The 16,571-nt window shown below is 43.0% G+C and overlaps 1 long non-coding RNA gene across 2 annotated transcripts in view; it reads left to right on the forward strand.

The window, feature by feature from the left end:
* Positions 1-16,571, forward strand: part of LOC134170220 (uncharacterized) — a 218,793-nt gene that overhangs the window by 189,511 nt on the left and 12,711 nt on the right. Inside the window, exons 6-7 of one of the 2 annotated variants that reach the window (XR_009967159.1) lie at positions 1,206-1,286; positions 15,684-16,095. The exons of the other annotated variant lie outside the window; for it this stretch is intronic. This is a non-coding gene — a long non-coding RNA (uncharacterized LOC134170220). Of the gene's footprint in view, positions 1-1,205; positions 1,287-15,683; positions 16,096-16,571 lie in introns of those variants that run through there. 2 annotated transcript variants of the gene reach the window in all.

Raw genomic sequence — 16,571 nt, forward strand, 5'->3', positions numbered from 1 at the left:
TCCCATTTGTTTCCTTCAATTGTCTTTGAATCACTTTTGAATCATAGCAACTGTCAAGATGCTGTAAATGGTATTCAGTTACAAACACCAGGAGTATGGGATCATTGTTAGAAACTGGAAACATCAAGCAGGTCAGGTGCAACTCCTTATAGCTCCAGAGTGTCTTTAAGAGGATGTCCTACAGTTGATGCCTATATGGGAATGAAAAATGTTACCTTGCTTCGGCAGCTGCATGTGGAGAACTGGCACAATGGCATGTATAGGGAGCTCATTTGAATGAGGTAACAAGAAGAAAGAGAACGGAGGGGGGAATGTGATTTATATCCATTTTGTTATTTTCAGTGTCAAAATGCTGCATATAAGATGGCTACAGCTAGATTTCTTGTGTGAGTCCAAACCCCAGTGTGTCTGGGGCTCCTGGATTACCCGGCGTGTCCTGGTGTGTGGGCCCTTACATATCAGTGCGCTTCAACAGCAACATGCAATGTGTTTATCACCACTCTGAGCTGGCTGTAGTGATTTCTGTACTCATCCTTTTTTCTGCACCTGGGTTTTATGATTTCCAAACCACAACATAAAAGATGTACCAGTTTAACCAGCTAAAGCAATGCTGAATATACATGAATGCAGCATGTCTGTAAGCATTGCCATATTTTTCTCCGAAGAATTTGTTTAGGTTACATAAAAGAAACAGGCAGGAACCCATGGGGTTTCATTTGGTGGTTCTCCCTCTGTTCTGCTTGGCTTCTCAGCTTTCAATAGATCCCAAGGTCAGGCTGTTATTTGTTGCTAGGCCAAAGTGGCAACCTCCCACCCTAACAATGCTACTATCTTCATATCATCTAAGCTATAGGGGCCACATTGTGATGCTTTGGCAGTGTTGCTAGGGAGGTTGCTAGGTTAGATTGATGTCACTATGTGGGTTATAAATTGCCTTTACCCTGCTGGCCCTAACTTGGCCCCTAACACAACGATCTAGTAGATGGCATCGAAGTGTTCAAATGATGCATTGGAGCAACATCTTCGGACCCTGAACTTGGCAGCAAATGCATGTTATAGCTATTCAGAAAAGGAAGTTACTTGTAATCTAGAGAAGAAAATAAACAATTGCAGAAACTGCATCCAGAAATTAACAAAACTGATGAAAAATACCTAGTTTCTGACGCACATACATGCACTAGAACTAAGGCTTTCCCTTAACTCAGACTGTGTGCCCTCTACATGCCCCACTGGTGAGAAGAGGAAGGAAGTTTTATAAAGACGAAAGTGAGAGCTGAGGAAACGAGGTAGGTGAGCTGAGAATTTCCCAGCTTTGAGTCATGCTGCATGTCACAATCTCAGCTCTACTAAAACATACCACTGATGCCTTTATGATCACACCTGTTTATTCTAGCACAAAAATGCTATTCCACATCGTGAAATTATTTGCATGTTTCTGGTTTGCAACCTCAAGGGATATTTTTATCTTGTCTATTGCAAAAAAAAAAAAAAAAAGAAGTATAATTTTAATTGATTTTTTCTATATTAATGTATAAAAATGTAGACATTCTGTGTTCTACACAATAGAGATGCTTGTGTATGTGTGCGTGCGTGCATGTGGGCATTTAATTTCTTTTGAAAAGGAATAAATAAAAATAGATAAACATGCATGCCCTTCAGAGCTGTTCTGGTTTAATAAGTAAACACATCATTAGACAGGCTTCTCTTTATGCATGATGTCTTGATATGCTGGGCTTTAGCTGCACATCTCTCATTAGCGCTAATGAAATTGATGTGGCTAAATCCCCATGCATTGTGTTCAACGTACACCTTACTATATTTGTAATTATTTTTTAAAGACTGCCTTTATTTCAAGGCAGACCAGAGCACAGCTCCTACAGTGCCGTGTGAATCCATAGGGTGTATACATATTTATAAATGTTTTCAAAATGCATATTGTATTTCGCCCACAGAGCATAACATCTCTGATGGCTGGAAACATGTATTAAAGAAGGTAACAAAAATCCAGAGGAAACGTCTTTGAAATACATAGTTAATACACATGGGCTACAGCTGCCTTTTAAAGATTAATTTCTTGGCCATTTACAATGTGGTTTTTATTATCAAAAGCCAGTGGACCATATTACAGAAAATCTTGCTTTGTAAATTCCTTTTGCGCTTCTCGGGCCTGATTCTGTTACTCGGAATTCAGCACTTTTCTTTGCAGACTTACACTGTCCTTTGCTCAAAACTGGACCTGCACTGTCACAGGGTTACTACTTGTCCTCCTCAGCTGTCACCAGCATTCCTTGTGCATGTACTAGTGCAATTAAATGAAGGTAGAAGATAGAGATCTAAGTCTTTGTTTAAAATGTGGCTTGCAACACTGCAAACATGAGCATAACTTTGCAGAGGCATATGCATGGCTGTAGATATTTGCATGCATTAAATATGTGGAAGAGTTTAAAGAGCTGGAATCATACTTTTTAAAATGTGGTCTTACTGAAGCTGCACTAGGTCTGCCTGAATTATTGTAATTTCTTTCAGTTGATTTCCTGTAGCATTTGAAAATTAACTAAAGACTGTCTCGACAACACTTTTGCTAATTCTGTATCTTATTTTTCCTCCTTCTGGCCTTCCCCTTTTTTTCCCTCAAGACATACAGAGCTTACCTTAGTGCCCTGTACTCCTCAGTTTCCATATGGGACTAGACAAAATGTAAAAGCACACCTCTCTGTGTATAGAGCAAATCCTGGCCTCTGTTTCAACCTGTAAGCAGCAACATTTCTGATACGCAAAGGATTTGGGGAGCTCATACCTGGGCTCTCTTGACTTCCCCAGAGACAAATTCAGAGCTTTTCAGGCTCCTCTTAAACCAAAAAACGCAGGATTGGAAGTAGAGGGGGAGGATGAAGCTAGTAACTATTAAATCCTGCCAAGTAGTAACCTGGGGAAGACAGAAGAAACTGCAGGCTCAGAGCTGTATTAAGGACGATAAATTGCTGTTACTCCTTACCAAGCCACGAGAGGATGGAGGATCTGCCAGGGTGGATCCCAGGCATGGGTGTTAGTGCCTTTTCCAGAGTAGAGGCTTGTCCTCTGCAACCTTGGGCAAATCATTTGACCTCTCTCCGTTATCACTGTTCTCTTTCTGAAATGAAAATAAATGGCAGTAATGCACCAGAAAAGCTAAATGTGCTGGTGATTACAAGGGGCTCTGATGAGGATGAAGGTGAGATAAATATTTTAGACAGATACAAGTAATCTTTCCTCAGCTCCTGCAAAACCTTTGTACATGAAACAGAGCTTCTTGCTATGAGGGACAGGATGTATCCCTCAATAAACAGGATGGCTTGCATTTTAATCACTGCAGGATAAATAGATAAGGATTTTTCCGGGGACTTCTGGTCTTATTCCTATGGTAGCACTCAAGTGTTGTTTCCTTATTTGCAACACTGGAGTGCAGGGCATTCCAAGGTGACTTGTTCCAGTAGAGGATTCACACACTCACTGGAGCCATTGGTTTGATGATAGTGCCTGCATTAGCATTGAAATTTTCATTTCTTGGAAAGTGTTAAATCCAATACGTAAATGTTGATTTTCTTGAATGTGCTCCTGGGGCTTTTTCGCCTATGCCAGAATTAAGTGCAAAGGGAATTTTTACAGCCGACTTGTAAATTCCTGACAAGAGCAGTTTATAATAGAAGTGTTGACATAACCTTAACTACAGTGAGAACTGATGCTGGTTTGTTAGGAAAGCAGCAGATAATTTTCTTGCAGGAAGGCAGGAGTTGGGCACAGAAGGTGAGGCAGCTAAATTTTTTTCCCTGAGAATCCCTGGAGGCTATTGTGTGAGACAGCACGTGAAATGAAGGTGAAGCAAATGGCATAGCAGGCAGGAAAAGAAACACTCTGGAATTTGCTCATTTTCATGAAGAAGAAGGTGCAGTTATCCTCTTATAATTTTTTTTACAAGCTGCATTTCTCCCCTCAGAGGTAATCATGAGGGTCTGATAGCAAGTCAGTGCTTGCTTCTGCCCTTACAGCTGGCTCTTACTTCATTCCTTGTCCCTGAAAACCTAAAGCAGTCAGGAATGAACTCTGCTGCCTCAACTTCATGCCTTCACCAGGAGCAGGAACCAGCCCTTTGTTTGCAATCCGTCTGTGTCTCTTACAAGTAATAATTTTTCTTAAAAGTCCCTAAATCAGATTTATTTCCTTGAGTCACCTGCAAGAATTCAAAACTTGAGAACATAAACACCCAGCAGTAGATGGACAAGCCTTTGTGTAGCAAGGCTGAGCCATGATCTGAGCTACCAGCACAATAGGCATTGCTGTCACTTAAACAAGAAGCAGACCTATCAGGAGAAAGAGGTGATTTTAACTGGAGCTGAATCCAAAGGAGCAAATGCAGGGTTGATTTTTAGTGCCTTTATTCCCCCAAAGTCAGCTGGGGTTTGTTTCATACCTGTCACTTCTTTCCTGTGGGCAAGGGGAAGTTTTTCATCTCTTCTTGCAGACATAAAATCAAGGTGGAATAGAGACTGTGTGTGCATCTCCATCCCACAGCACAGGCCTACACAGGGAGCCAGGCCCCCATGTTTCTTGGGCTAGGCTCAGAAGTGTGTGTCTCCCAACCACTTCCCCTTCTGCCAGTTCCAACCCTCCCTGAACCTTTGGGATTCATTTCTAAATGGCACCCTATTTCCCAAAATGTTTAACAAAATCTTTCTTACATCTTTGCTGTGATGTTTGCCTATGGAGAGGCAGTTACTCATCGGCAAGAGGCAGGAAGATTATGGTAAGCTGGCACACTTCGGAGCCATGGGTGCTGGGAAGAAGGTGCAATGCCTGACTGCCTCCCTGTCCAGCCTCTGCCTTACCCCAGCATGTTTGGCAAAATGCTAAAGTAACTTTCCTGGAAAGGTGGAAGGTCCAGGGACAGAGTATTCAGTAAATAAAATGCCATGTTGAAAGCAGACAAAAGCTCTGAAATGGGAAAGCCAGAACTAAATCTCCATGGTAGTTCTAATTATTTAGGGGCACAAGTTACTGATGAGCAACAGGGCAGTCCAGGCAGAGGTGACTAAGAAGCACTGCTGAATGCTTTCTGTGAGTGCTGATGGAGTTTTAAACCTCCTTTGCGCTGCAGTATGGTTGAAAGGCAACACGGGCTCATCAGGCCAGACGGCTGAGAGAGGTGAGCATCAACCAGTAAGTGACCAGTTTGCACAGAAATGTAAAGGAAAGCACAGACTGCAGATTCCTCATTCTCCTTCTTCCTTCCCATTAAACCAAGATCTTTTTTATCCTTCCCTATAGTCTTTCTTTTTAATAAATATTGAAATACAATCCCTAGCTCTTAAGCACTGCCAGCAAACCGGGCGGAAATACTGCAGTTGCAGCCACAGCCATGAGCTGGAGGACATGGAAAACTATCACTTTTTCCCCTGGCAAACCAGCCACACATCAGGGGAGCAACGTGCCCGTGAATGTCTCTGCTTTTTTCCCAGAAAGCTCATTTTGTGTCAGGATTTCCTCTCCCGCTGAATGCCCCTGCATGAGCGGAAGCAAACCGGCCAGGCTTCCAGCCACAAACCTCTGGAACAAGATCCCAACGCGAATTCTCCCCAGGCGCCCAGATCTTCTCCTGGTGCTGGTTTAGGAGTGCCCTCTGCTGGGTTCCCAAGCAGAACCCCGGGCTGTTTGGGGCTGGGAGGCATGGTGCAGGTCAGCGACACGCTGCAGAGCTCCGGTCTCCGGCCGTGGAAGCGCGCAGGAGGCTGCTGCGCTGCCGCTCGAGTGCCTTTGTGCTCTGTGCACCATTCCGCTTTTCGAGGGCTGTTAATGGAGATGCCATTTGGCTGTGTGCTCTTATCTCACTGCACTTCAAAATGGAGTAATACTTCCTCGCTTGGATTCAAGGCTAAAGGATGTATCTCAGTGATACTTACATACATTTAGCCCCGGGTCCCTGCCTCTCACAAAAGGATATGGCATGTAGAGTAGATTTATACCAAAAATGAAGTGCCACAAGGAGCGGAGGCTACTGGATATAACTAGGTATTAGGACTGTGTTTTCCATCTTGAGTGCCTAAATGAGGGTAGTGACACAAAGCATTGTCAGCAACAAATTGGCAACATCCAGCACTGCTGTGTTTTGATCGGTGCTTATGGGACTACTGGGACTGGTTTCTCCAAATAGTCTTTTTAGTTTTGAAAGGGCCTGCCTCTTTAGGCAGCTGCTGTGTTTTGAAGCTGTTATCTCAGGACACAAAACTGATATTTGGCATTGTTACTCATAAGTATTTTCTTTTTTCTGTTTCTTTTCAAGCTTCTTTATTTATGTTTCTCTAAAACTGTCTCCCATACCAAGCTGATGCGGCAGCAGTGCATGGAGGAAGGCAAAGGCTTAGGTGACTGCTCTGGGTTTGCCAGGGAGTGATGGGGTATCCCCTTGCTAGAGGTTTTCAAGAACAGATTCAGACTCAAAAATCATTCACAAAAGAAAATGTAGACACATTTGAGTCTAACTCAGAGCAGAATGGGCAACACATCCTCTTCCAGATTTTTGTTATGAGGAATAGGAACTTCTTGTGGCAAAAGCTTTCATGTTCTGTCCAGACACTCACTTCCATGAAACATGTGGCAACTTAATAGCTTTGAAGCAGTTTTCCTAGAAGCTGGCCATCCAGTTCAAACCTTACTGGGACGAGGAACAGACAGACAATGTGACTGCATAATCCTGATTTTCTTTGGAAGCCAAATACCAAGGAATCATTGCAGGCTTGGTTTAAATAAGGTTGGGGACTCTGCAGTCTGGTGGCTGTGTGTATCATATGCACTGGCATGTTCCTGCCTACTGATGGCAGCGAGGAGGAAGTCTGAAACGTCCTTGGCATTTCCTGGTAAGCCTGTGTTAAATTCTCCCATGAGAGTTCTCACAAAAACTGCTCCAGTTTATGGTAAGACCAGCACAGCCCGGGTCCCCTTCTTCAGTCTGTTCTCCCTTCCCATAAGTCAAACCTGTCTCAGGTTCGTCTCTCCATCTCTGCACATGTTCACTCCGTCTGCAGCCCCAAAAGCCATCAAGAAAGAAGCGATGGGAATGCTGACCTGGAGAACAGAGCAGCAATGGGGACCTGGGAGGGTATGCAGGGTATGTAAAAAGATGGAAGTAAGAAAGAGATGGGAAAGAGGGAGGAGGGTGAAGGAATGTTAAAGAAATTCATGAAAGCAGTTGTTTGTGGATTTGACATTTGACTGCAGGTATCAGGCACCAAGGTCTGTAGAGAGTCCTCTGTGGGGTAGCTGAGCAGTTTTGTCAGAGGCTGTGTTCCTTGGTTATACAGTGGAAAACCAGAAGGCTGATTGCCGCACAGACTTGATCATTGATCCCTTTTCTGATTCTTGGCAAGCTGCTTCAGCTTCTCTATGGCACCACTCCTTGTAAAATGCAGGCAGTACAACTGCATGGATAGGAATGAGAGCAGAGACTTTTCCAGACCGATGACAAATAATAGAGCCATAAGGCTGGCAGAGACCTTGAGAGATTGTCTAGTCTGGCAGTCATCAGGGTTTTTTTAATCAAAGGACTGCCTTGGAATTTAAAGAAAATGTTCCACTGCACAGTGCCAGCACAATGGTTTGAATCTAAAAGTAACCGAAACTTGGATTTTATTCTTTAAATTGGAGAAAGGCATGTTGAGCAAAAGTTTGCAAAAAAATTAAAGCCAGATCTACTTATTCCTTTAAATAGACATAAGTCCCTTTGTTCTGATTAGTATTATCCTAACCACTTATTTTCATAGATGCTTATAAACATTTTCTTTACTAGTTAAAGGGCAGTGGAATCAATGCATGAATTGGAAGTGTCACATGCAGCATAGCTCTCAGCCTGCAGGAGCCATCAGCAGGGTTGCTTAGATCTCCAGCAACACTACCAATTCCATCCTGATTCCAAACATTGCTTCCCTTATTAATCACCCAAAATGCCACGATGTTAGCATCATTTTTTTTTCTCTCTGTATTTGGAAGGTCATACGAAGTTCCACCATCTGACCAAACCAGCAGTGCAAATAAGAATAGCAATCATCGCTGGGTACTTAAAAGCATATTGTTATTGGGAGGAACAGTCGGAAAGAAGCCCTGTTAAGTGAGGGATATAATTACAGAAGAAAATCCCAAAGATCACACGTTTTCATAATTAACTCCTATGTGCCTGAGCAGAGGATTGCATTCATCTACCTCTCTTTGGCTCGTTCTGTTGAAATGTGCAGAGCAACACACCACCGCAGCTGCTCCACAGGCAGCAGAACCCCGATGCCATCTTGTAATGATGATGCTATGTGATCATCTTCTTCACATTAACTGATTCATATCCTGTACATCCAGGAAGCACTGAGCATTTTATTAGAGCTGATGAATGTACACTGACCATTCAAACACAGCATATTCACAAATGCACGCATTACTGTGGTTTCACTGTGCTTAAGAGATTTGAGAAAGGTAAAGGCAGTAGACAGTATCTGTTGTGTCACCACAAATTTGTTGATTTTGGTAAAAGATCTACCTTTAAAAAAAAATAACTGCAGCTTTCTTTTGAGTAGAGAAAGACTGGATCTTCCCATAGGGAAAAGGAAAAATAAAGTTCTATGAATATCAATTTGTCAAGTGAAAAAAAGTGGTTAATCAAGTTACCAAGTAGCTGATAATGGTCAGGATTCTAATCTGTGTTGTAGTCCCACTAAAATTTTAACTTGGTAGTCTGGGAATGACCAAGAGAAAACTGAAAGAAAGTGTCGGATAGTTTTGAGTTACAGAGCATAAAAAGCCCCCCGAGTTGTTACTTCATTTTTATCCTGAGCTTCCCTGATGTGCCTCTGTTTTTCATAGCTGAGACATATTACTTCCAAAATGTGATTCCTAAATACATTCCATTTATGGTGTAAAGGGAGAGTATTCTCTGTAGCTGTTCATATTACAAATGTTACAAGATACTGCATGTCTAGAAACAAATAGAAGAGTCATTGTGCTTTCAGCTTTGCAGGATTGAGTCTTATTGACAAGTAGGATATTGCAGTACCTGGAATAAGTCCAGTGATTTAAGTTTTCTATAGTAAAAGGGCACAACAAGTCTTAAGTGGCAGATGAAGTTCCTATAATTCAGAAAATGTCATTTTATCAAGGACTAATAGAAACAGAGAAGTCACTGAAACCGTGTCACACATGAATATGCTCTATCTGCACATCTCCCCCATGCTCCCCCATAAAAACAGTGGAAGGCATAGCTTCTCTGTGGAACCTACTCATTCATTTACCTGGGCTTGTCCTCATGTGAAGTACAACATCCAAAACCCTGAAAAAGGTGATGGGTTGTGCATCATCTGCCGTTTCTATGCTGTACATGAAAGCTGGCGTGAGCTTTCTTCTCCACAAGCCAGCTGCCAGGAGGGAGAGCTGGCTGGACAGAGAAGTCCTGAGTTAGTGGGGAGCTGAGCGATCCCTGTGTGCCAAGTTACCCAGAAAAATCCGTTTCTGACTATACTTTTATGATCACTATTTTTCCTCCTTGAAATATACACTTGATCCTCCCACCCTCCCCTATATACAACAATATATAATTGTGTATCACAGAGGGGAGAAAGCAATCATGTTTTGTCCACACAAACCAGCAACCAATTCCCTCTTGAAAGTTCCAATTAAGGACAAAGTAACCTGTGTGCTTCTTAAATCCACTGCCCGAGTTCAAAAAAGATTTACACCAAGATTCATGGATATAATTTATCTGGAAAAGATATTAAAACCCAAATCGCATCAAATGTGCACGAAGCAAAGCCTCCCTTTGTGTGCTCTTGGAGGGTTTTCCCCCCCAACACATGCACACATACTCCCCCCCCCCCCCCCCGTAAGAGATCCATTTTATAGATTCAAGGACAGCTCTCTCCAAGAGAAGAAGCGACGTTGCCAAGATACCAGATGCGGTTCCATTCAAGACCACTCATAGGAGCAATTCAAGATGAAATCAAATTAGATGTGTTGGTTATACATAGCGCAGCCTGCTCGGGATACTAAATGACAGAGTTTGCCAATAATTAAGTGAAATCTCAGAGATGATGAGTCCCCAGAGCTCTCTAGGTTATGTCGGTCTAATTCTAAGTGTCATCATTATAGCAGCAGAGCAAAATACTCTGCATAGGCCACAGAGCTGGAATTTTTACTGTGGATATTAGCTTCTCATAGCCAGTGCTACAGGGCAGTACTGAGCTTCATTACATGTCTTCTGCTATTACACTAGCTTAACCTTTCCCTGTTATAAAGCTCCTGAAACCTGACTCCCACTTAATAATTGATAGTTAACACTTACTATCGATAGCACTATTTGTAGTCAGAGCACTTTACAAAGAGCTCATTAAGCTCTCTCCATCCCCCCCAACCTGAGGTGTCCCGCACAATTATCTTGATTTTGAAGAAAGGGAAACTGAGGCAGGAAGGTTGTGACTTAGCCTGGGGCTGGAGGACAGTGTCACAGCTGGCACTACCACTCCTGTGCTTCTTTATGGGAGAGCTGGCTGAACTTCTGATGCTGGGAAGCAGATAGTTCTCAAATTCAGTGTGGGGATAGAGGTGCAAGGAGCTTCCTCCAGCCCTGGAGAGCATTTTGCTGAGGGTTCCCATTGCCTACAGGCAGTCAGGAGCAAAGAGCAGCCTGCTGTTGGGTACTGCAGCCTGCATGAACTCCTCTGCAGGTCTGCCTGGGTGGATGCTGTGCTGGGGAGAGACTGGAAGCACTCTGCACAGCTGAAGGAAGTGCCACCTCCTAGTATATTATCTTGCAATTTGAGCTTCCTCATCAGTCTTCCTGGAGACCATCAGGATGGACTCACTTAACACTGCTTGTACCTTTGCCTAACTCCATCCTTACAGTTAGGGTGAGCAGATCTAATTAGAGAGCACAGTGGACCCACTTTGCACAGGATTCAGAACATGAGAGAGTAGGATCAGACCCAGATGTTTCCAAAATGTGCTCCCAAGGAGGCCATCCTCCACAGCCCTCTCACAGCAGCACTGAGCCCTGATGGAATCAGCTTACCAGGAGTTTCATGGTGCCCATTTCATTACCATCCCCTGCTCTGCTCCCAGAAAACTGAACACCACCACCGTATTCAGAGCAGTAATGACTGTTTCCAGCCTTGCAAGTATTCACATTGCTTGGAGTTGAAAATGGTGCACTGAATTTGTGCTTCTGGGAGATCACTGACTGAACAGAAACCCTCCTGAAAAAAACAGGAACTCATTTCAAAGAAATTACCTAAGTACTAAAAATAAAGAAGTTATTGGAGGGCAGATATAAAAAAAAAGTCACTCTGAACCTAAGACTTGCTCAAAATTTAACATCTGTTATGTCAAGGAGAGGGAAAAATCTTGGGGACTGTGGCATGGAAGTTGCTTTAACCAATAGCACAGAGGAAGGCGAAACCTGCTCTCCATTACCCCAGGCTACAGTACTTCAGGTGGCAGGGTAGGACCAAATCCTGATTTAACAGTGCTGCAATATCTCTGTTGGCCCCTCCTGGCCCTGGTTGCAGACACTTCTTCGATGTCGCTGCCCAGTGACGTCCGCAGCCCTGGCCATCCTCCCGCTGGCCCCTCGCTGTAGCTTGGGAAGGTCTGCAGAGCTCAGTTTGCCATCAGCTCTGCGCCGTGGTCCTGACAGACTGACAACGCGAATGGAGCTGGGTTTATTCGCTGTGGAAAACAGCATCTCCGAGATGACTAGGAGGAAGTTATAAAATATATAGAAGGTTCTGATAATGAGCTTGGATAGATATGTTCATATTGCTAAAAGATTCAAACATAAGAGGCTTTTAATTAAAGACTGGGGCACTTAGAGCTATCTTACCAAAGAGCTAATAAAATTATTGACTAAATCACTAACAAAGGCAACTGAAGCAAGGAGTTTAAATGATTTCCAGAGACTGTTCTCCAACTGAGGGTTATACTGAGAGAGCCAGCAGTGCAATTAAACCAAATGAGGTCAAGCATGTTGGGCCTTTAAGGCCTCTGCCTGCTCCTCAGATTTCTTTTGTTCTTATAATTCAATTATAAAGCCCCCCCCAAAGAACCATTTAACTGTCTCGTAAACCAGTTTGTAAACTTCTTTATTTTTCTGTAAGTTGTCTCCTAAAAGTGGCTCTCAGCATTTCAGGCAGTGTGGAGCATGTACGGGCTTCACAGGGCCTTTTGTTCTCATCTGCACATCACATGCACATGGCTGTTCCCACGGGCCAGAGCTCTCCCAGAGCATCCTGAGCCCAGGCAAAACATCCGCGGCTGGAGGTGGCAGCTGGTAAGAACTGTGCTGGAGAGCTGGAACAACTGTGACCGTTCTGTCTCTCATTCTCTCTTGCTCCATCCCCTTCCCCCCTGTGTTTTCTTTATCCTGTTTCTATGTGAGGCAGAAAGAGGGAAACTTGTGTGTGTGCCTAATTTCCTGCCCACTAGGTCATGTATCCCAACCCTTAACATCATAAATGAGCAGGAAAGTCTGCTGGCCCACAGATGCTTATGTAGATCCATTCACAAATAGTTGAACACTTTTAAGGTATAGGGATTTTTTTTTCTTTTTACCCTTTTGTTTTCTTTTTTCTGGGGTTTTTGTTGCTTTTTTGGTTTGTTTGGGTTTGTTTTTTTTGGTAGAAATATATTTGTGAAACAGGCTTAGGTGGAAGTTAGGTAGCTTCCAAACACAGACTGCAGTCCTGTTGTTCACAGTGTCTGCTAAGTATAAGGGAAACTCCCATAATTTGGAGAGCTTGTAGATCTAGGTGTCATGGTGCAATTTTTCCTGTGTAAAGAGGCAAACAGCAGTTATTTACTCCTTTCAAGAAAGAGAGCATTTGAAGAATGAAACCATTCTTGATTCACAATGGCATTTAAGCACCTATGGGAAGAGAACAGAAGTCCCAAAGTTTGAACACAAAACTCCTGTTCAGATCATGACGTTAGAGGCTTACATGACTCAGGGTCTTGGATTCCTGTCTGCACCATGAGGGACCTTGCTGCCTTTGTAAATCAGGCCCAGGCCGCCTGTCTTCAAATGAGCCAGAAGGGAGAGTCTAAATCTCATACCCAGCAACGTTCCTTTTAAAAAATGCAGAGCCACAGGTGGCAGCATTCTTTCTGTCCTGTGTGTCCCACGTTCCAAGTGACAGATCTCTGCTCAGAGATAAATTGAATGCTAGATGTGACTGTTGTAGCAGGAAAGGAAATACTTCTTCTCCCTCTCCATGTTTAATTACAGCTAAGACAATTTGGTTGAGACATTGGAAGTAGGGCTGAGAGCTCTGTTTTCTCAGGAAGAAAAGAGAAAGCAAATGTCTCTGAGGGCCTGCAGAGGTGGTGTGATCTGTTCCCTCACTGTGCCTCAGCAGGGGCTGGGAAGCTCAGGAGCTGATACCTGTCAGCCTCTGCTCTGCGGGCCCTGACAGATTTGCCATCCCCAGTTCCCCTCACTGTACAAGAGCAGGGTTTAATGGGGTGACTCCTCGTTTCCTGGAGAGAGGAATACTTACCCTGTTAGCAGCAACACTGCAATGACAACAGGTGTTAGAAATAAACTCCTAACTCACTCTGCGACTGATCCCTCTTATAAGGTTAACATCATCTTTCTCAGTTTGTTAAAATCTTGGGCCTCCTTCCCCAAAGGAAAGAAATGTCAATACATGAAAGAAGAAGGTAAGTTAATGCAACATTCAGGTTGCAGAGCTACAGATTTTGGAAATGCTGAGTTAAGATGCCTGTATCAGTGCTAACTCAGCCACATTGCACACAGTATAGCAGCCTTGTTTCACTGGTCACGTGCATAGATTAATGTAATTACCTGTATTAAAGTATATCTCAAAGCATTGCTTCTTGCGAATCTGTCAAATTGTAGATGTGGTGGATGACTGTACCATGGTGGCATCTATAAGCAGTCATGTAGCACAGTGCCCAGAAGTACTGTTCTTCCCAGTCATGACACCTATGGATTTACTTGTATGCATCTAATCTAAGTGCAAGCCCAGTGGCATTTGCTGGATGGCAAAGGAGATTTTAGCTGAGGAAGTGCTTTTATTACTGTAAAAAATTAATGCAAAATGTCAAATATTTTACACCCAAGCCGATACTGGCAAGAGGCCAGAAATATTCTGGTTTCGCTTGGGGTGTGAATATATTTGATCATCTGTAATTCAAAAGCTTTTATTTCAAAGGAAAGAGACAGTGTGTTGCAATAGACTTTGCAGTGATTAAATATCAACTGTGCCACTTCTCTCCCAAAAGGGGTTTCCCACAGTTCTGTAGTAATATACAGTTCCAAAGGCCATACTGAGATTTATAGAGCTGTATATTCCAAAAATGGCACACGAGCCACTTTGCTCAGCTAAAGTGGATTTGACTTGCAGCCTGCACAGTTCTGCAGGACCGAGAAAGCAGCCACAGGTCCAGGGTGCCAGCAGGCCCGAGTGATTAGTGAACATGTGACAGTTGGGTCACTCAAATCTGGACAAGCAGTTAATCTAGCAAGTCCCCAGTTCTGTGACTGCCTACTCTGGAAGCTTTCGAAAGTATTTGCCAGGAGATTTGGTCAGGTTGGAGTAAAAGGACAGAAGTTCATTTAAATTAAGAGAATGAGAGCAGCTGATGACAGTGAATTTAATTCTCTCCATGCATTTATTATTATAAACTGCTCTTATATTGTCCAAAGAACATCTCTCTCCTCTCCTCTTCTCTCCTCTTCTCTTTTCTCCTCTTCTTTCCTTTCCTCTCCCAACTTCCCAGGAATTTAACATATAAAAGACAAGACATAAAACAGGACTGCATAACATCTGACCCATGAGCTTGTGTAGCCTGCCAAGAACTTTCTTTGACCCATCATAATGCTCTAGTAAACAGACTTCTCTGGACTGCCTTCTTATACTTACCCTAGCACACAGCTGGAATGATGCTGAGCCTGCTTGGGGTTGGGACACATGGAAATTTGCTAACTCTCAGCCATTTAATTAACTTTAAAATCAAGAATGATTTTTCTTCTTGGTTACTTGTGGCAATACTTGTGTTCCTCATGAGATAAGTGCACAGGAATGTAGTGGATGAGTAGCTGGATGGCATGAAGAGTTGTCCCTGACTGTGTATGCAAAAGGCACGTATAGAAATAGGGGGTGATTGATCTGCACAGTTTGGTACTTGTAAGATTTGAGCCAGATTCCTGCATCTAGTTCTGAACTCTGCAGTTTGAACAGAGCTAAACTGGGGAGAGAGGAAGGGAGGGAGAAAGAGGGAGAACTAAAGCGCTAAGAGATGTAGGAAACCTGGCCTGGGAGGACAGGTTGAAACAACTGTCATTATTACATTTAGAAGGGTAATGAGGGAAGCTACAAGCCTCCAAAAATGATAATGGTGTTTTTTTAGATGTCCACTGTCACTTCTTAGGTTTCCTAACACACAAGGAGAGAGAGCTGGCTAGTTTACACCAAGGGGTATTAGGTTAAATAGTATCACATCATTTCTGGGTGTGTGGATAGCACACTTGAGCAGTGGAACAGGTTGTCAGGGAAGGATATGGAATCCCAGAGAGGGAAAATTTTTAGATCAAACAGTCGTTTTCGAGGTCTGAGCTACCTATTATTTTTATTATTCTTTTTCCCTATTCGCTGTTTGGACAGGTAGGTGGGATATGGAAAACCCCTTCTGTCTCAAGAATCACCACTGACTGCAGCTTACAGAGAGCTCGGACCATTGGTGCATCCTGAGGATCTGTCCAGCCCTGTGTTTTTAGAAGTATCTAAAAAATACCCAGACAGAAATACTTGTGATTCACAGGATGGGATATGTGGAAGAACCAGCAGAGGTGCACAGAAAAAAATGCTGATTGTTTAGTCCCAAAACAGGTATTTAAATCGCACTGTTGGGAAGACTGAATTTCATGACCAAATCTACCCTCCTGACATAAAAGGAAAAGTTCAGTGAGACTAAGATATGAATACATACAGCTGCCACTGGGTTTCCTCTCAAGAAAGAAGAGAAAAAGCAAAAACAAATAAACAAACCCAAACTGCCACCTTGAGCCTGAATTTAGACACAATCCTTTCTGTGACTTGCGGAAGATATTTCTGTATGTATCTTTGCCTCCTGAAACTTGTGAGGTCTTGGTAGCTTATTAATGGGCTTCTTGCAAGTGGCCTCAGCGTGCATGAACTACCCCAAAATAACTAGAAATGAGTTAACCAAATATACTCAACTGATCTAGGATAAGAACAACTGGCATCAGACACAAGATAAAAATATTAGTCGTAGTTTCAATATTAAAAATACTTTGGAAATTCAGAGGTTCCAAAAGTAGGCATCATCTACCACAAACCCTTTTTAAGTATTTCATCTTGAGAAATAACCAATTCATTGGGGGGGGGGGTTATTCTCACTTTACTTGCGTAGAGTTTGATAACCAGAAAAGCTGAGCATTGCCAGCAGGATGAGATGTGAAGTACTTCCCACTTTTCATCCTTGTTTCTTTTGGGATGTTGTCATCTTTTCATTTCACTTAAGATGGCATC

This window comes from Pezoporus occidentalis, unplaced genomic scaffold, assembly GCF_034315485.1.
Source record: "Pezoporus occidentalis ecotype Australia unplaced genomic scaffold, CSIRO_AGI_Poc_V1 ctg37, whole genome shotgun sequence".
In the NCBI taxonomy this organism is placed as follows: domain Eukaryota; kingdom Metazoa; phylum Chordata; class Aves; order Psittaciformes; family Psittacidae; genus Pezoporus; species Pezoporus occidentalis.